The following is a 22196-nucleotide window of genomic DNA, read 5'->3' as shown; positions in this document are numbered from 1 at the left end:
TAGAAAGATAAACGATTTTGTTCGCACTATTATCGATGTCGCTAAAACCCGATGAACAGTGAAGAGACAAATTATTAAATTATATGTAGGTATATCGCCGTTTGTGACAATGTCGGTCAGTATAGCCATGCGTTTTATTTGGTGACATTGATATTGTTCGTGCCTTGGCTGCGCGTATGCATATGAACGATCGAACTATATAGTGGGCAGCAGTCCAAATTGCAGGTGGACAAATATTTCCGCGTACTCAGCCGAGGAACAGTCTACAACGCAAGGGAATAGGGACATCCAAAACATATTTTAATACAAGCTGTAACTATTTTAACCGCTACCGTGTCGCTAAAATTTAAAACGTAATCCTAAAAAATATGTATTTTATTATTATTATTTATTTATATAAACTTTTTTTTTTTTTTTTTATTGAGGGTTGAGGCTTCGACAACAAGGGCCATTAGTCTGTGGAACTTTTGGGGGAAGGAACTGTTGAATATAAACTTTTGTAGGACCCACAACGTAGACAGTAATAAATAATTATTATTTTCATAGTTTTTAATTTTGTTTTTCATATCTTTTAAAATATTTCATATCATATCATTTAAATTAAAATTAAAATTCGTAATTCGCTGTTTCGTGAAAACAATCAACTGCAGCAGTGGAGCCGCTGATTAATCTGTACATAATATAAAATCTCCAGACGTCTGGTTGAAAAATAATCAAAATATTAATATAATTAATTATTTTTACATTAATAATAATAACATTCAAATGTAATAAAATGTTAAGGTACTTACCTAAACTCTGAAAAATTTTTATTCGAATATTTGATGAAAAATTTAAACAGTTAAAAGTAAAACTTAACTTTACATTAACTTAAAGTATTCAATGTTCAATTTTTAAACTGAATCAAAAAATCAAGATCGATTTTGTCGATACCTGATTTCGCATGAAATTTTCTATTTTTTCAACTTTTTTTCTATATTATTATAATACATACTGAGAAGACTGATAACCTCTTCCTCCTCATTAACCACCAATACATTGCTAAACCAACACATTCATTAGTCTACTCAGAATTGGCTAAAAACATTGAGTGTACCTATACCGGATTCTGAAAACAAAATTTAGTTATTAAATGGTTCCTATTATTTTATGATTTATATTTGATGATCCATATTGAAAATAATTATTTTAAATTTTAAATCAAAAGTATTAATAAGTACACTTTTATACATTATATATTATAATCAAGCGTGAAGTAAAAACAAATAAATTAATAAATCTATAGTGAAAAACAAAACATTAAATTAGATACAGTTAGCATCGGTCATCAACAATGTTTTTATACGCAGTGAAACGCAGAAAACTAAATAGTGTATATTATTGAAAAGCGGAAGTTAATTCAACTGGAAAATTTGATTGAACAAATAAAATTTAGTTTAAAGAGTTTGCGGGCCATGACTACTACAGTAGGTAAGATATGCAATTGTTTTTTTTTTATATCTTGGCAGATGCGTATATGGATTTTGGATCGATAATGAGTCTGTGTGAGTTAAACATTATTAAGACGTATATAAATCATTAGATAAATTCAATTTTGATCAAGAAATAATTGTTAATAAATAAACAAACTTATTTAAGTTTATTCAAAATAATAATAATATTTAAAAAAGCGGGTAAGTCGTGGATGTCGCTCTGCTGTACAGTAGGTTGTTGTAATGGATGGGATTAAATTTGAATTCAATGATAGGTATCATTGTATACGAAAAACGATTCTGAACGGAGATGATTTGTCAGTCTAGGATATATTATATTTAAATATTGTCATATATTCTATTTTGAAACAAATATTTTATTTTTCAATTAAGACGCATTTTGCATATGGCATGGTTAATCAATTAGTGTAGTTATCATAATTCATAATACCTTATTATATTATCATAGATATACGAATACCTGGTTTGAGGTTAAATCGTTATCATTACGCGATTTCATAAAAATTTAAAACTCAAACGCTCAAAAAATTTTTCCTATAATGACGCTTCAAATTTTCTCTATAGCTATTTGAAGCAAAACTTATGGAAAACTTGGTGTTAAATTTTATAATGTTAGATATCAATACAAACAATATTATGAATTTTGAACTACAAAATAATTTGCAAATATTCATGGTTTTGACGAATTTTTGTCAATATTTGAAATTCAAATGCTAATAAAAATTTAATTTGAATTTCCGGTGGACATTTTTTTTGTGATAAAGATTGACAAATTTGTAAGGAATCTTGTATTAAATTTTCAAATCTTAGATTTAAAAAAAATATTTTTAAGAATTTCTAGCTTATAATAATTTGCGAATTTTCGTGATTTTTACGTATGTTGTAAAAATTAAAATTTAAATGCTTGTAAAAAAAAAAAATGTGACTATACATTTCTTGTATTTTTTAACTGCTAGTGTAAAAATATTTTAGGAGCCTTGTAATAAAATTTCAAATCTTAGGTATAAAAAGAAAATTTTTTATGAATTTCTAGAATAAAATAATTTACGAATTTTCGTGATTTTTACGTATGTTGTCAAATTTAAAATTTAAATGCTTGTAAAAAATAAATGTGACTATACATTTATTTTATTTTTCAACTGCTATTGTAAAAATATATTATGAGCCTTGTATTAAATTCTCAAATCTTAGAACTAAAAAGAAAAACTTTTATGAATTTCGATCTAAGATAATTTGAAAATTGCCGTAATTTTTACGTATTAAGTCAATATTTGAAATTCAAATACTAATAAAAAAAAATCGTGACTATGTATTTTTATAATTTTTTAATCACAATAAGAATAACTTATGAGGAACTTTGTATTAAATTTTCAAGTATTTTGATAGGGCCAAAAAAATGTTATCGACACTTCAAAAAAAAATTTTCAGACAAATTGAAAATTTCAGTTGTCTATAAATATTTCAAAAAAAGTCAAAATATTTTGAAAATTAAATCATGTAAAGAAAATCCCAATATCAATAACTGATAAAATTTTCAAGTGTCTACGACTTATACTTTTTGAATAATAACAAATATTTAAAATCGTTTCAAACGCACTTAAAATTTTTCCTATAATGATTAATGATGCTTCGAGTTTTCCCTATAGCTACTTGAAGGAAAACTTATGGAAAACTTAGTGTTGTATTTTTAATCCTTAGTTATAAACACAAACAATTTTATGATTTTTCAACTTCAAAATTACTTGCAAATTTTCGCGTTTTCGACAGATTTCGTAAAATTTTGAACTATAAACGCTTATTAAAAAAAATTGTGACTTACGATTTTTAATTTTTTTTTAGCTACAATAAGAATAATTCATAAGGAACCTTGTATTAAATTTTCAAGTTTTTTTGGTCGTCCCAACACTTTTTTAACGACACTTCAAAAAAAAATTGAAAATTTCAGTGATCTATAAATAACTCAAAAAAAGTCAAAAAGTTTTGAAAATTAAACTGTATATAGATAACACTAACATAAATATTTGGTGAAAATTTCAAGTATTTACAGTGATTAATTTTTGAATGACAACGATTATAAAAAAATCGATTTGGTCGAAAACTGATTTTGCGTAAAAATTCCCGTTTTTCTGTCATTTTTTTTTTGGTTTTTCTCGATTTTTTTAAAACTGTTGGAAAATGTTTACTTTTGACCTGTATAATGACCAAGGATATACACTTTTACATCGGAAACCACCCCCAGAGTTTGAAATCGAAGCATTATTTCGACTAGTTTTGCTGTACAGACACACACACAAAAAAAAAAACATATCATTGTAAAATCAATACATTCATCACTTCGTTCAGAATTTAATAATAAAATTATATTAGGATATATATATATAGAATAATCTTAAGAGGATGCAACCAACGTATTATTTGTTTTCTCTCTAGGCAACGCGCAACACATCAAATTTATGTTTTGAAGATCCAACTCCGTGTTATTGCTATTAATATTAGAGTGAATTTACCTATATCATAAAACTTTAAGTTAAAAACATTATATGTCTAGCGTTCCTAAGTTAGATATTTTATGATATTTGAATTTTTATGTAAGTTTATATGATATTGTAAATTATTATAATTTAAAAATGCCTTATAAAATGTATTACATTAAAATATATATTCTTGTTTTAAAGTTTGATGATAGGTGAGTTCATTCTAAAATTAAAAGTAACAACTTAGGGTTGGTATTTAGTTCTACTAAACATCCATTTGTTATGTTGCACGTGGTCAAGGGAAAAACAAATGATGGTGCTCTGACAAGTCTGACATAATCTATGAGTAGAAACTAAAATTAATTTAATTTCTTTTTCTTTTTTTAAGTTCTTGACATAGGCGTGCGCAAAGTTTCAAGTCGGGGGCAGCGAATATTTTTACCGGCCCATACATGATGGGTATTAAGTTAACATTTTTAAGCTCAAAATCAAAATTTAACCTTTGACCTTTAAATAAAAATATTTTATACGATATTATCATTGGTTAATCATAGATTGTTTTTGCTCAACACCGGTTACCATATCAAAATTAAAAATACATCAAATATCAATAACACATTATTCTTTATTATTATAATACGGTTATATTATTATGTTATGTTATTATTATATAGTTCGGCCCAGACAAATATATTCAAACCGTCCAGGGGCAGCAAGAGCACACCTTGCTGCCCCTGTCCGCACGCCTATGGTTCTTGATGTTATAATTTATGTAGAGAAGTTATAGGAGAATAAATTATCATATGTAATATAAGAGTAGTGATCTTTAAATTGTAAAAACTAATAACCAGTGTCGTACCAAGGGGTAGGGTTTTAGGATTCTAACCCCCCCTTGAAATTTTTTCATTTTAAAAAATAAATCTTATTTTCCACCATTTCAATACAAAGATTCAATCAATTAGTTTTTAATAGATATTAATTAAATTTATTATTAATTTATTATAAATTATAATTTGTTATAACTAAAAACTGTAAAGCAAATTATTTAAATTATTTTCTCATGTAAAACCTTAACCGGCTTAATCTAACTAAAATCCTGCGTAGGCTACTGCTAATAACAATGATATCAGATGTAATACAATTTTCAGAAACAATATTTTGCACTAGAATAGCAAATTAAAAATATCGATTGTCAATAATGAATAATAATATTGTTGCAGTTCAATGTTCTCTTAAATTTCCCCGCGACTGTCAAATTTCTTATTGTTTTCCTTTTTCCGTTCCGCGCACATTTGTCATATTTCCTCACCCTAGGCGCTACTTTTATTAATATTATTATCTTTTTACTTTTAGCCCTTAATACCTATAACTTCTCTTTGTGTATTAAACACCTACTTTTCACCAAAACCGTTTCATAAGACGTGAACTTAGCCTCGTATTATTTCATTGTACTTTTTTATATATACATAAATATAACTTTATTCTTATCACACCTTCCTTCTCTCCGTGATCACGCTATCCTTAAACAATTATAATATCAACCTTCTCAACTCTAGTTCCCCTAGTGATGTAGTTATGCTGGCTATTTTAAACTTAATAAAACACATATATGAAATATCTTGATGGTGGTTACGATTTTTCGTGGTTCAATTAAGTATCACCAATCCGTAGTTTTTTACCGATAAATGATAATATTATTTTATAGTAATAATCTAATAATATTATAAATTATAATATTGTGTACAAATAAAAAAAAGGTTTAATCTTTGATGACTCGTTTTTAACTGATTTTAGTTAAAAAGGTGAAAAATCCAACACTATAGGCGAGCGATTCTTTCTTTAGCACCCGCCGCCCATTCATCCGTCCGCTTCGGATCGAACACAAATAAAATATTATTATCATCGCCGTGTGGCGCGCGTGCTTGCGGAACAGGTTGCGCTGGGAGAGAGTGCCGATACTGCGACGGCGGCGAGTGAAAGAACCGCCAGAGACGAGCTCAGTTTTCGTACAGGTGTCGACCCGCGTGCAATCACTCAGTGCGGCGTAACATAATCGTATTGGTATTATCGTGCATAAAAAATAATAATATTGTCATATTGTTCCGTTCGCGCATTTTATTGTTTACAACAATCTATTCGATATTATTATTGGAGTGTGTGGTTTTAATAGACGAATTATTACCAACTAATATTGTGCTTAACTTTTTTATTGGTATTTACATATATATTTTTTTTCATATTTTAAATTTTTCGCGTCTTAATTATACACAGTACACAGATGAACAGTGATCGGAGATTGCCGCCTCGGATGGAATATAGTTTTCGAGATATCATCACATACACTTATTACTACTGCTAACGAGAACATCGCGAGGGCTTATGTAATAAACCCTTATACTATTCATAGGTAAATAATATTTTTTTTAACAAATAATTTAGGTATATCTATATCGGTCTATATATATATATCATACACATCAGTACCTATAAATTAATAACAACTAAAAAGAGTAGTTAAATAAAAACACGTTTGGTGATTTAAATGTATTTTTTTTTTATTTGGTTTTAAATAATACTTTGAACAAATTCGTTATTTCAAGTGTAAATATAATAGCTAATACCAAAAATAAGTAGATTTAAAATTATTTTCATTTAAATTTAAATATTTAATGGTGCGGGTAAACCCCTTATATATATCTCAAAAGACGTCAATAGTAGATGCTCTATTTACAGTTGCGTTCATATTATTTGTTACCTATGTATTTTTGCATCGTTTCGCTTATATTTTTATATTGTTTGATTGTTTCAATTATTTTTTTTTTTAATTTCTTGAAATTTACATATTATATACCTAACATAAAAATATTGAATAAAATAATTTTTTACTCACCTAATTAAATTATATTATTTAATTTGAATTACGGGAAATTATCACTCTCTGTTTGTTCCATAAATTATGTCATAGCCACACGATGGTTGGAAATGACAAAACGTATCGGGTAACAAAATATGCTCGGAGCCACAGAGGACATAAATATTTTGATTTATAACAACGGTATCCGGTGACGATTAAAATAAACACTATGTAACCGGTAGCATTGTAGTGTGCATATAAATAGTTTGTAACAATTTTATATTTCTTCGAAGACTAGGAAACATCCTTTAACTCAAGCTGAAAATATCAAAATATTTGTGAGCTAAGTTTAATACCTGTTACGATGGCAAAAAAAATAAAAATAATAGGTTTTCAGAAGTGTTAGGTTTTGTTATTTCTTATCTAACATACCGATCTCAAACTCTGTGATTTTGACATCCGGCATTTCCTATATTTCATTTTATATACTTACAAAATTATACGCTATAATATGTTTCTGCTGTACCACTCGATAGTCAATACCCGCAAAACCACATCGTTCATTTATGTGCGTACTGTAAGCTATATTATAATATGAATAATACAGTTGATCGTATGATGTAGATTTAAATAACATTGCACTATTGCAGTTTCGATATTGTTTTTTTTTTATTATTCTTATCCGACCAGACACTTTCGATCACGTAAGTCGTGCACACCGCAGTGCTACGCTTTATATATTTTTATATATGACGCTCACCCGTCAACGTCCTCAGATTCCAATAAAATCGCCAATACCGCACTCAATGTCAATCGTGTTTATAATATTATATAGGTACTCTCTTTTCAACCCAAGGGAGACCACGGCAACGGGTGTGCACACAAGGTCTATATTATATAGCATGTAAACATGTAGTTATATTATAGTTTATTCTGATATTCGCCATGAGCACGTTTGTCGCGAAAATGTACTATCTTATACCTCGGAAAAATATTATATATGTATTCATTATAATATAAACTATAGTTAATATATTATACGTGAAATACAATATTATCGAGGGCGTGTGTGTTTAGTGTTTACCTAATGTGAATCCAGAAGGTTCAGACAGACTGCTACAGTGTAAGGTATTAACCTAAAAACAATAATAGAACGCTGTTAATCCGGATGTCGATTAAAATAATATCATTATTCTACTCGAGTGGATTGATCGTTGTTCAAGTTCTAAGAGATGAAACGTGCTTCGAAAACGATAAAAATACGGAGATTTCAAATTCCTAACCATCACAATAATTTGTTTCGTTCTCGTTTTCACGGCGCATGCAGGTGCCTCTATGGCTCTATACACGCGCCGGGCCCGTGTAAAATTAATATAATATTATTACGTATAATGTTGTATGTGTGTAAACTATGTAGAAAAGATAGTGTCTATAAGCAATGTCCTTCCGGTCCGCAATTCTGGAGTGTTTACCGGAAAAAAAATGTTTACTTAATACATCTGTATCAGCGTATTTATACTCATCTTAGCCGGAAGACTATACGTTAGTGTTACACAGCGTAATAAATATAATTGCGAGAAAAATGAAATAAATCATATAATTATTGCGATAAAGATCAGACGTCACTGCAGGTTCGTTAGTGCAGTTTGCGTCTTTACGTCGTTTATGAGAGTATATTATATAAAAAAAAAACATTGTTCTTTACTGTATATTAAACGTAAACTATACGCACATATTATACAAAATAATTTAACATAACGCTGTAATCCCTATATACGTAATAATTACTTAAGGAAAAAATCGCCTTTGCTATCAGTCTGTAATCAGTAGGAACAGAGTGCGACCTCCGTCCGTCTGATTAACATATTTTCAAGTATATATTGTACACTTAAGTATTTTTAAATCTTTCCCTGTTTTGGTACAGACAATTATAGAATCTCCTTGGGTTGGATTTTCATAATTTACTTTGTTGTCAAAAACGAACCACTAAACTTCTTTGTACATCGATCTCGTGGATAAAGGCTCACCTTATTACTTTCCCGACTATCTCCAGCTATTTCTCAACATATATTTTATATACATGTTTATATTTTCATACTATACACGGTAGCGAAAAGGTTTGCGATCAAACAAACTGATTGCAAGATGTCGACACTCGAGACGGGTTAATCGGCGTATTTGTCGCGACGATTGAATGAAAGTGCATAATATAATAAATTTCAAATTCGTTTTAGCATTCAATACATGTGTGGTTGTGTGGATGAGTTTTATCGGGCTTACATAATGTGAAATTACCAGTTTTCATTTACGATAACCTACTGACTGAATTATTGAAAATAATAATAATAAATATAAAACTTTCTCGCACTCGTCGATGAGACTCATATACACACGCGTGACGGACGATATGCGAATTAAAAACTTTTTTTTTGTGCATGGAACATTACTTCGACGGAACTATTTTCGTATACTATTACAGTGGGTAACATACCTATTATTATTTTATTATCCGATTCGAGCGCTTCTTCTCTCAAGCTTGCCGAACTATACGGTTATTATTTATTATTAATATATAATGTCAAATAATAACATTATCAAATCGACTGCGTGGTGGTGGCTCAATAAACGTTCGAAGACTGCGTGATGCGTGTGCCCGCCGATTGGACACGATTTCCCAACCATGATATTATAGTACTTATAGAGGTATAAATATTATAATCAATATAGACCACGGACGTACACATATACAACAAAATTATTATTATTATTTATCATCGTAATTTCCAACGGATTTTAATATTCATAATATCATACACCCTGGTCTAGTGGGCGAGGAGGGAAGTTGCCGTCTCGGCTTTGACTCGTTTCGTCGAGCGATTCTCGTACTTGAAAGAGCCGATGCGCGCCCCCCGATGTGGGTCACACATAGGCGTAGATAATTTAACGCCGTGACAGACCGAGACCAATCGTGAACTACGGGAACGTTAAATGTCTAACTATATGTATAATATTATATAGGTACACGTAAATGTATAACAAACACACACACACACACATTTGCGCGCGCATATATAATAGAATAAACATGTAAATTGCTCCGAATAAACGGCAATTACGTCGACGGCTATGCGAAAATCTCCGTCACATATAATGATGACGACGACGCATGCACCACAGAACTACAGAAGTCACACACTGCTTTAGTGCTTTATATAAATAATATATTATTATTATGTATACTGTGTAATAGTAGGTACAAGTAATCGTGGCCGGTACGATTTTGTGTTTTTTTTTTTACTTTATATACTTTCCATTCCATTCGATAGTCAGTAGTCTCTACATATTTTACACATATATACACGCACACCGCCTCCACTGTGCAGTTAATGTCGTATTAATGGCAGTTATATATTATATTAAATATAATAATATTATACAGTATACGCGCGATGACGTATATAATAAATAATAATATATTATGTGCATATATACAGTATTATATACTTGTATTGTGTACAACGGTTTTTTGTTGTTGTTGTTATACGATTATTTAAACGGCTCTATGCGCCCCGCGTGTTACAGTTTTGATGCGAGGGAAATAGATTTGCAGCACACGCGATCTATGTATAGGTACACGGTTATTTTATATAGCAGGTACCTTGGACTAGACGATGGAAACACGATCTCCGGCGCTACCGACTCTATGTAGATAAGTGTATAGGATACGTTGCGCAACCATATAGTCATAGTCTAAGAAGTCTCTGAACCGAAACGAGGTAGATCGTTTTATGTGTGCGTGTTCTATCCGCAGAGTTCGCTGCCACAGGCAATAGTGTTAAAAGAAGCGCAAGAGAAAAAATGTCTCTTGACAACCAGTTCGTCATACACAGAAGTCTTATCGTTTCACCCATAGGTGATTTGAGTATCAACATAATTTTTCAGCGACATAATGTAATGAGAGGTGGGGGAGGGTATATTAATAATTTGCTGGTTAGTGACTGTATATGTTAATTTTTCAATAAGGTGATCAATGATATTCGTGGTTGAAATATTATCAGTTAACTCTGTTAAAAGCTACTTCTTAAACACAAATTAAACTTAACTATACAGATGAGATAGAGTGGATTGGTGGGTGACTATGAGGTTCTCATCATTAAATAATATTTAACATTTTCAAACCAACACTGTTTCAACCTCATGATGATACACAAAATATTCTATCACAGCGAAATAAAACGTATAGCACGATAAAAATATTATTTTAATATCGATTTTGAAGATATCCCATAATAACGGCGTATTATTTCAGATTTCGAGTGATGGACATATTTCATCCATTATATAATAATATCGCTTGTCTGTGTGGCCGTAGCCATTTTCCTCCAAAAACGAGATACCGTTTTCCTCCACTGTCCATTTTCCTCCAATAAATAAAATAATAAAATCGTCATTCGTTTTCAGAATGTTAAATTTAAAAAAAAGAACAAATCAAATATTTAAATTTTAAAGTATAATTACTGCTGAAAGTATAGAATTTTCCGATATATACGTATCGGTTAAATAATCAGCGTATAAACTCACTCTTTGATCGTTTGGTATAATACTCATAAAGTCTTCAATAAAACATTTGGAAACTTCTTGTGGACTTAAAAAAGTGAGTCCAAACGTGTTTCTTATCCAAGACCCAATTTCAGAGTTTTTTTCTGTATAGTATTGAACTAAACCGAGATTTTGGATTTTCTTTTCCGAAACCACGATTGTGTCAGGTGAAACCTACAGCCAACTATTATTGTATCAGGCAATACTATAGAAACTGCAGCATCATGAATAGCTTGCTTAATCAAAGTTACAATCGACTGTTATAAACTGCGTGTGCTGTCGGATACTTGGACTAGTGTTTTTCCCTAGCCGATAAGAACGAGACCAGAATTTAATCAACAGATACGCGCAAAATGTGATCAAAAATATTCAGAGTGATAACAATAACATGTCTCGTGAATGAGCGGTTAATATTAAATTTTGAATTAATTGTTACGCATTGTATAAAATGCGGGGGACATAAAATATACAATGGTAATAATATAGGTATAATAAATTGTCAATGGAACATTTCGCAAATAGAATATTGGTGGTTTGGCGAACGCGATGTTGATAATTACGCATTTATGCGGGCCGATTAATCGCGAAATACTATAATATACAATACTTTTATGTTACGACAACAATAATAATATTATAATGATATGTATTGCGGTCAGAGCACGATTGATTTTTGTATACCTTCGCAATTAAGAACCGAAATATGATGGTAAAAAATCGTACAGAATATAAAGAGACTTTGTCTAGTCTTCGCGGACGCCAGTATTTTTGCGCCCTTACATTGTTTTACATCAGCTATCGTATTCGTTATTACGTCGAGACAATTCGAATCGTCAACGACGTCGATTAATCGGCCTCGTAAACGTATATAGTTCCCACGGAAATCGGAATTGAGCAAATGTGTGTGTGTGTGTACGCGATGATATTATGTGGGTCAGCGTTTTGTCGATTCAACAACAGTATAAGTATGTACCTACTATATATAATATTATATATGTATTGGTAGAACTATATTATTGTAGCCGTTTGCGCGCATGATTCGAAACGTTTTCGCCCGGTTAGTGGAATATTATACACACAATAAACGTATCGGAAGGTACGATGTCAGACCGTGAACGTCGGTAGACGAGAGAATAATAATACCTAAACCTAATACAGTATAATACACATGCGCACGTACACATCAATACACGGTTTGACATTCAATACGAATTGCCAGATTAATAATGCGCGTATAGGGCAATACGATATACTATATCGGAAATAGGCCGTGTTTACCTAACCACCGCCGAGTCGTTCTCAATACACAGGTGTGTTCCGCTTTTGTTTTCATTCCTACAGAATAAAATGTGTTTTATGAACCTATAGCCTATAACCACTCGGTATATTTAGATATAGTGTTATAACACAGCAGCGGGCGTTCGGGGACGTCCACCGCGCGCGAAACGTTGTTTTGTAATTTTGACTTTACTAGTATATTGTGTGATGGGCACGACACGACGGTTTTAAAAGGAGGAATGAATAAATACGCAACCAACTGTAACCTCTACACGTATGTTTTATGGTTTTCTGGTACCCAAGTACGTTTAAACGGATTCGTCAAGACCTATAACATATAGGACATAGGTACCATTGTGTATATGTGGCTTTTATTTTTTTTTCTAAATTTAATTTGAAAAGATGTTTTATGGTTGACGACAGATGGTAAAAAAAAAAAAAAAAAAAACAATACCGCAGTAGTTTGTATTAACGCTATACAACACCAACATACGATTATCGCCCTTATTAAAAAAAAAAATAATAATAATATATTAGAATACGCGACGCGTAAACGTATTATGTATAGGTATATAATATTATATAATTTTCAAAGAGTAAAATTACAAGCTGATAAAAAATTGAATAAACCCATACAAATATATATTATTATATTATACGCAAGTGTATGTATTATAATAAGTATACCTATATAATATTTGACTCTAGTCGATGACAAAACGTATGATGTTTTATTGACAGCGCCCAGAGCATGTTATGTAACTAAATAAATCATAGTTTATTTTTTTTTTTAAATACAGTGAACGGCACTACGGCAGTTGATTTATTAAATAATTATAGCTGAAAGGGATGGAACAAAAAGTATGATTTTTAAGGTACGCTCGTATGATATTAATTATTATTGTAATGGCGATGGAATAATGAGTATTAGTGCCAAAGGATTGCGTGTGCATTGCAATGTTATGAATTGAAATTGGTCGTTCACTTCGTAATGTTGTCCTTGACATTGGCTCTATATAAATATATATATATAGGTACAACAGTGTTCTGAATAATCATCGGGGAAAATTCGTGTTTCATGGTTATCCAATTTTCGTAAAATATGGCAGATAATTAATAACTGTATATTATTATTATAATACGTCATAATTTATATTTTATCCATACACTGTGCGTGATATGATAAATTGCCCATATTGAATTTTAAACATGTTAACTATATAATAATACCTATATAATCTATACTATTAATATCATTATTTAAACTACAGATTAGATCAGATGTTAAATACTTTTCGTCTTCTTAGTTCCTAGTGTGATTAGAGATGTCAATGCATGTACCTATTAACGTCATAAATATATTTTTAGAACGGTCGACGATGATTACATAAAATATGACGTTTCTGGCAATATGTTTCGAGCGCGATAAAACGTTGTTTGAAAAAATTATACCTTTATATGGCTGGACTAAGGATCTATTTTCAACGAGTGTTTAAAAAAAAAAAAAAAAATATGTATTACAAGCCAACAAAACGGATCAAAGGTAAATTTGGCGAAAGCATCCAACAAGGATGGTGAGTAGGGGAGATGATCCTCATAATACATATAATAATATTTTAGTCCATAACAGCGTAATCATAATGCACTTAAACGAACAGACGGACACGTTTGTAATGACGTGTGTCGATGGCAAATAAGAAAATGGTAGTTGTAGTATATTATATAGAAAAGAGTTTTCACGCCGTCACATTTAAAAGCAAAAAAAACATATATATATAACAATAATAATCTAGAACTATAAATATATGAAAGAACAAATAAACGAGTATTATTGTGTCGGTTGTTTTTGTACGAATTCGTATTATATCTGCTATATACTGCTATGTGTCGTAAAAATATTGACGGAATTATACGTTCCCAGAGACGACGTTTTTGCCTCCCCCGTGATTCCCATTATGGAGGTCCAGACAATCGGAATGCGACTACTCGAGTTAAGGATATAAATTGTGTAAGAAAAAATAGACCTGAGGTGAAAAAAATTGCGCGATCTTAACGCCGCCGCTTGGTGCACATAAAAATACGACGTGGACACTACAGAACCAAACGGAAGTTTTAAGCGAGACAAGATGTAGGTATAATAATAATGATGATGTATAATAATAAAATATGTTTTTCAGTAGCAAAGAGAGATGTCTGTAACGTTGCAGTTTTTAAACGGAAATATCGTTGTACGAATCCAGGATTTGCACTGCATTGTCTGTCGATATTCTGCTTCGGTATTTCTGACGGTTATACTCCTAATATTATTATAATTTCAAGTATCAGCCTCTGGATGCTGTAAAATGGTTACAATAATAAACGGCCATATTTTCGGAGGAAAATAATATTGTTATATATTATGTATTGTATAATACTGGTCATTCTGATCTACCGCGGTTTATTGGATTTCCCTATGCTTCTCGTACAATTCCTTGTCAGTGACCCTTCTGATTTATTTATTTTGTGTAAGTACCTACCTACTAACAGAAAAATCATTAGCTAGTATGTTGCTTATTTGATAATAATAATAATATACTCAGGCAAATGTATAGAACTGCATAATATTATAGTCTCGAAAATGCATTAAATTGCGTGCGCTCTATTTATGCGCTTTTGCATTGTGAAAACCAGAGGCCACAACGAAGTATCGAAATTCTGCATAATATGTAACCACCGGACACTAGTGTTCATCACGATTATATTGTGGTGCTCTGCATTAAAATAATAAAAAAAGTATAATAATAATATAACATAATCTTACCTCACATAATAACGATGTCACATAGATAACGTTGTATTATTATTGTTTTACGGTTCGTCGGCGGTCGGTGAGTCACCGGTGTACATTTAATGAAATTAAAACAATATCAGCGCAAATGTACGACGGCAACACTAATAAAGTAATAAATAATGACCGAATCGACGACGGAATCGTCATGATGATCACTCTTATTTATTTTATATTGCGAAATAGTTACATGCGTGGCTTAACACAGCTCATAATGTACCCAAATATTATCGTATACCTTATAAGTACATATTATACTGTTCATACAGATTAACCAACATACGTGCCTATTATACCAACAATTGGTGCATTTTATATAATATTATTTAAATTTCGGAAGAGAGGGGGGTTATATAGGTCGATTCCTCTGGACATAAAAATATTGCTCGTAACAAAGTTAATAATACATTGTATAATACACAGTATCCGACAACCTTATAAAATGTAATACGTACAGTACACCATTATGTTATTAGTGGCATGGTTGTTGATAACCGTAGACTTTAACGACGGCTATATCGAAAAATTGAATGCTTAATACATCATAATAATACGGGTAAACGATTTGCCAAAAATAAGGTTTATTTTCTATACACAAGGGGTACGGATATTACTATAACTTTGTTTATCTGAGTAAAGCCACAATGTTACTGATAACAATCGAAAGTGTTGATTTATGTTTGTTTTTTAAATGCAGATCTATTGCTTGCAGGTTTGTATTAAACCTAATGTTATAATATTGGACGATCGGAATGCCGAGGTGATCTCCGGAGAATATTCTTTGGAGCAATTTGTTTTTCTCTTCAACTATTTACCCGTCTAAAACGTTGTATAAATACAGCATATAGCGTACCACAACATAATATTATTGTATGGCACTTATCTATAGAGTGCCTACGATGTTTCCCACGTACGTACTTGTTGCTGCTGAAAAGGGAAATTAATTTTTGCGATCTTATTATCACGGCCTTGACTTTCGAACACATTGCCAAAAACCGGACGGTAGTCGTGCGCGCATTATATACGTATAATGTTATTTTACGTACAGGTGGGTAGGTGCATGAATAAATACATAAAATACGCGGCTTTCAACGCACGCCGAAGCGTTAATGCTTTCGCCCAGCTCTGCCGAGACCGGTCCGCGCGTCAAAAACAGATTGCGGATAGCCGTTTTTGAACCGCTCAGTTTTCCCTTTCAGACGGACATTCCCCGAAACGTTTATCCACAGCATAAAACTTCGACATACCAACGTTATTCCACTCGCGTTCGATTTTTTTTTATTATTGCGACGGAGAATCAAAATATTGAGACGTATCGTTACACTCATATGGAAAGAATAACACAATACAATATACATCGGTAGTGGGGCGATGACACGACACGAAAATCCACGTGTCATATTATTATGATATCATATCATAGTAAATTATTATGTCAAACATTATACAGCAGACATTCGTACAATGTCACCTAACGAGGCCAAAACACCAATATTTTAGTTGGATATTATATACTTATTATGTAGGTGTATATGCGGACGACCGAGACAAAAATATATAATATATAATAATACCGTAGTCCGTAGTAGCCATAACACCAAAGCGGCGGCGACGACGATTAAGTGCCTGATAAAAAACTATGTTTGAAATCCACGAGGACCACTATATATATTGTACATAGGTATTATGATTATTATTGTCGTTATATTGTCCCCGCAAAATGCGCGCATGTTTGCAATGCATTTTACGTGCGTGACAAATTTCCCAAACGATTTCTAGGCCAAATCAATAATAAAGTTAAAAAAAAAAATAATAAAACAGGTAACCCCGGTTACACTTAGGCTCAGTTTATATCATAGAGTAATATTACTCTATGGTTTATATATAGTATATCGTACTATTGGCTTTTTAAAGCCATGCAGTGTGGACGCTGATCGCATACATACGCGGCTGATGTCGCGTAATCGAGACAAAATATTTTTATTTTATTTTGTACATCACAAAAACAAAAAAATAATAGTAAAACCATAAATTCAACATTACAACGTTTAGCGAATGATCATAATCTATAATACATTATCGTATTAAATTCTTGTTTTACATTTAACCACAGGGGAAAAAACATCTTAAACCATCCGTCCAACCTTCGATTCCGGCAAAATGTGGTTATATTATACTTAACGCTATGATATTATTATATCGCACTGGTAAGCGTGAGTTTAGGATATTATTTCCTCTGCACCTTACACATCGAGTGTATCGTTTTTCATTTTAATTCTCGAAGTCACTGACCAGTGGGCAGTGAAACAAGTGTGTTGTCGGTTTTTAGTATCACATAATAGTATAATGCCATACAAATTGTTATATTATTATTCATGTATATTCGTCAACAATGGCAGCATGCTGATTTAGTTTTTAAGCGTTCCTCCGAAATATTTCCGGCTGTACGAAATTAATATATTTTATTCTCGACACGCGCATAATATTTTATTCATGTGAATACACAATTTATAAAATATAATAATAATTTACACAAGTGCGAATTTTTGGCATTATAATATTATACAAGCAAGTATTTCATTAGTTTTTTAAACATGTGAATATTTCAAATATTGCAAATTTAAATGATCTTAATTATTATAAAATTACTAAACGAACACAAATTAAGGTACATTAATTAATAAAATATCAAACATTATTTTTACCCATTTTCATATAATTAAAAAAATAAAATGTGATGTAAGTGATACTCGAAACATAACTAAACTTTAGCTATTAGTAAAACGTACAGTTTACAAGACATATAGAAAAAAATATAACACTATTTGTGTATAAAATTATAATAAAACCATATTATGACATTCGACTAATTTATATAAAATGAATAAAAATATTTATTTTGATCATATACTCAAGACGCTACCATGGCTCAGACTCCCTAAATTACTCACATTTATTAATTACCTATTAATAAAATGTAATATACTAGTTAATTTGTTGTTTGGTTTACATTATAATCGGTATTAATAAAAAAAAAAAAAAACAAGCCAATAAAAAAAATAAAATTTAATTTTAATTGTTCAATTATCTTTTTCAAACAATATAATAAGCTATAAAAAAATTAATTTCGTAAAATACTCCACACTATGGTGATTTAATATTTTTTGGGTTGGTGGGAAAATAATTGAGGAGAGGGTAAGTCTACATCTCCTTTTATTATTCCTCACTTATTACCTTGAAGTGCATTTTTTATCATATTTTCCCTCTTTTTTTAGTTTATAATTGGATCATTAATTGAAAATTCAAACATTTATTCCCAAATTGGTATTGATTGCAGATGCATTTGCAATGCAGTTTCTATGGTGATATTTTTATTTTGCTGCTGTTGTCTATAATACTATTTATATAGAAACGCACAATTATGTCAGATTTTTTTTCAACAATATGAAATAATATAGTAGATATATCAAACGAAAAGTTATATTTAAATTAATTAAGGAACATTTTTACGACCATATAACATAAATTAATTGAGTTTATATACCATATTACACGATTTGAAGGTTAAATAATGGAAAATAAAATACATAAAATCGACCTCTAAGTAATGTAATAATAATTAAGGATGCCCTTGAATGATAATATGTTTTTTTAATAATTATTCCAAACAACAATTGAAACTTCACAATACTGTGAATTTTTTAAGAGTTCCCAGTGATTTTCGTTTTTATATTAGATATGCATTTTGTAAACTGGTTCCGACGTTCTCTGTATGCAGACCAACTGATAGAAGTAATGAAGCTTGGTTGGTTTTGTTATTATTATTATTTTTTTAATGCATAAAGGTTTAAAAATCCATTATTGACTGGCACTTGTGTCGGACCGAATGGTGTCAGTAAACATATATAGTATGCATATTGTATACGTTCTTTCGTACGTTTATTGGTCGTCGTACACAGTAGACCTTGTCAATATAGCTAGTGCAGGCTATTTTAGTGTTTTTTTAGATCTCGGGGATATTTTCTGTGGTTGGTAGGTACTTACTGGTAAATCACTGTTAACATTTATAGGGATGTAAATTATTGACGTTGTATTATACTATACGTGTGATATTTCCTCTAGGTAGTAGGTATTTTAAAAAAACGGTGGGTGACAGGCGTGGCACCCGCAGTAGACCTGACCCACGGTCGGCTGCTTTTGTACAAGTATGATTGGTCCGGAATTGATATCAAAAAAAAAAAAAAAAAAATTATAATAATCAAATAAAAATAACAACAATTGTAACACATGTCTTTTTACTACATAGGTAGTTGGGTACGTATATATGTATTAAAATAAATTATTGTCAAAAACGCATACAAAGGTCCTTCGAAGAAAGCCTTGATGAAGTATATGAATGTGTGGATAATTACACCGACCAATTTAGAATAAACAGAAAAATTACGTGACCCACATTGTGGTTTGGCTTTTAGAAGTATAGGTTTTTGAGTTGTATTTCTGTATTTCATTATAATTTGGTTTTAATAACTGCATATAACTCAAAGAACACGAATTGGGTGAAAATCACGCGAATCGAATTGTGGTATATTTGTATTTGGTTAATGGTTAATTCTGAGGCTCAAAAATTGTTATTTTTAGTGGTATAATTTATGTGATATAAATATTACAAATTCAAAATTACACATTATGGTTACGAAAACAACTAAAAACGTTCACATCCGACGGAACCACAGAAAATTTGTTCAGTTATTGATATAATAATATTATTACATTACTAACATTTACGTCTACGTGTATAAGTTTAATATTTTATAAATAGTGATATTATTATTATTATTGTCACAATACATAATATTATGTATGTAGGTACACGCTATGAATAATTATTCGTAATATTATTACTAATAATTTGCTGTTGTTATTTTATGATTTACAATGAATAATAATATATTTTTGAACAAAATTACTACTAGGTATGTGAATCACTGCAATTTTTTTTGTCTATTAATTACAGCGGATACCTTTTTTTTCTTTTATAAAATACATATATGTTAATATTTTGAATACAAAAAAAAAAATTATACTCATTTAATTTATACCCGTACGGTTGTGCCTAATCTTTGATTTTTCTAACATACAACTATGAATGTTTAAATTGTTCTTTTTTAAAATACAAGGACATAAAATTAAAATGAGAATCAAGACGTATTAAATGAAATTAATTGTTTAAATATACTTATTGATTTTTGATTATTATACAATAGTGTATTCCTTTTTATTGACAGTAATACTTGGTAAGACTGTTATACATATTATGTGTTAATATGAATTTTGTTTGTTTAAGTAAGAATAGAAATCTAGTAAAATTCAAGTAAAATTTAAGTAAAATTATCTAAAAAAATTATTGTTGTTTGGAGAAAAAAAATTGAAAAGACCTATGTCGTTGGTTCCCAATCAACGTGAACGGAACCCCCATAGATGGTCACGCGATTCATACGCAATGCATGCATAGTCCATAGACGTATGATAATATTATTAATTATAATAATAATGTACCTACCTATATACACTATTTACTTTTCATTATATTATACCTATACCTAATCTTACAGTGTCATACACTATGAATGTAATTCGTGTGTATGTGTCAATTAAAGATTGACAAACATAAGAATAATATCACGACTTCGCTGTACTTCGATGTTTTTTTTTTTTTTTTTAGTGCATCGTGCATGACTTTGAAACTAGGTTTTACGATAGATAGGTACACCGTTTTTATAAGACTAAGATGTATTTGAATCCGTCCCACATCAATTTTCAAATAATGAACGAGTACTGATGGGTTATAATAATATAAATATTTAATTGTAACTATAAGTTCTAACAATAAATATCAATATTAACTGATACTATTTATTTTTTTTTTAATAATATCAATTTTATGGTACATAGTTCAATTATAATTAATCAAGACCATTTTGTATAGATGGCCCAATCATAATTAACTTAATTGATTGTTTGTATACTATGTTTTGGCCATAATTTGTATCAACGAAGGACAAACGTTCAAAATAAGTTCAAGGTAGGTAACGTGACAATTAATAATACTAATTAATATACCATTTACTAATTGTCCTGACTACTGAGTATTCATTTAATTACATAAGTTGCCGAATATTATGGCAATATAAAATAATGATAATTAATTGGACGAAAACTAAAGCTTAATAACTAATAAGCTTACCTAGTTATTAGGTATAGGTACTTATTATATACTAATCAGTTATTAAGTATAATATCGTTAGAATATGGAAGAGTCACTCAATTCCGGAAAAATTAATATTACGTTGATTAAGCATAGGTGCCTGTATTTTTTTTTTCGTTTAACTTAACGTTAAACAATAAAATAAATGAAATGAGTTTATCAATGTTAACTGCATAAACGTTCAATTGTAATTAAACGAGACTGTACCTATGTATAATATTATTTAACAGTTTTGTCGTCATCGTTGGTAGAAATGCATTTTTATTGGTTCGAACACAAACAAAATTTAAACTTGTGCATGTCATTATAAGTTACTCGGTGACAGTTTTGTCATGCCCGTGAAACGACTGAAAAAATAATATATTCGACGCGAATATTGCCTCGATATTATTTTATAATAATAATA

General features: G+C 30.4%; 1 protein-coding gene across 1 annotated transcript in view; it reads left to right on the top strand.

Moving 5' to 3' along the window:
• Nucleotides 1-5961: 5961 nt before the first annotated feature.
• LOC107163466 (uncharacterized) overlaps nt 5962-22196 on the top strand; it is a 32016-nt gene continuing 15781 nt past the window's right edge. Inside the window, exon 1 of the mRNA XM_015510920.2 lies at nt 5962-6374. The gene's annotated coding sequence lies outside the window, so the exon portion shown is untranslated. The remainder of the gene's footprint in view (nt 6375-22196) is intronic.

This window comes from Diuraphis noxia, unplaced genomic scaffold, assembly GCF_037042655.1.
Source record: "Diuraphis noxia isolate RWA-SAM2 unplaced genomic scaffold, SU_Dnox_SAM2 contig0004, whole genome shotgun sequence".
NCBI lineage: Eukaryota > Metazoa > Arthropoda > Insecta > Hemiptera > Aphididae > Diuraphis > Diuraphis noxia.
Note: the sequence above shows the minus strand (reverse complement) of the source record. Positions and strands in the feature narration are given on the sequence as shown.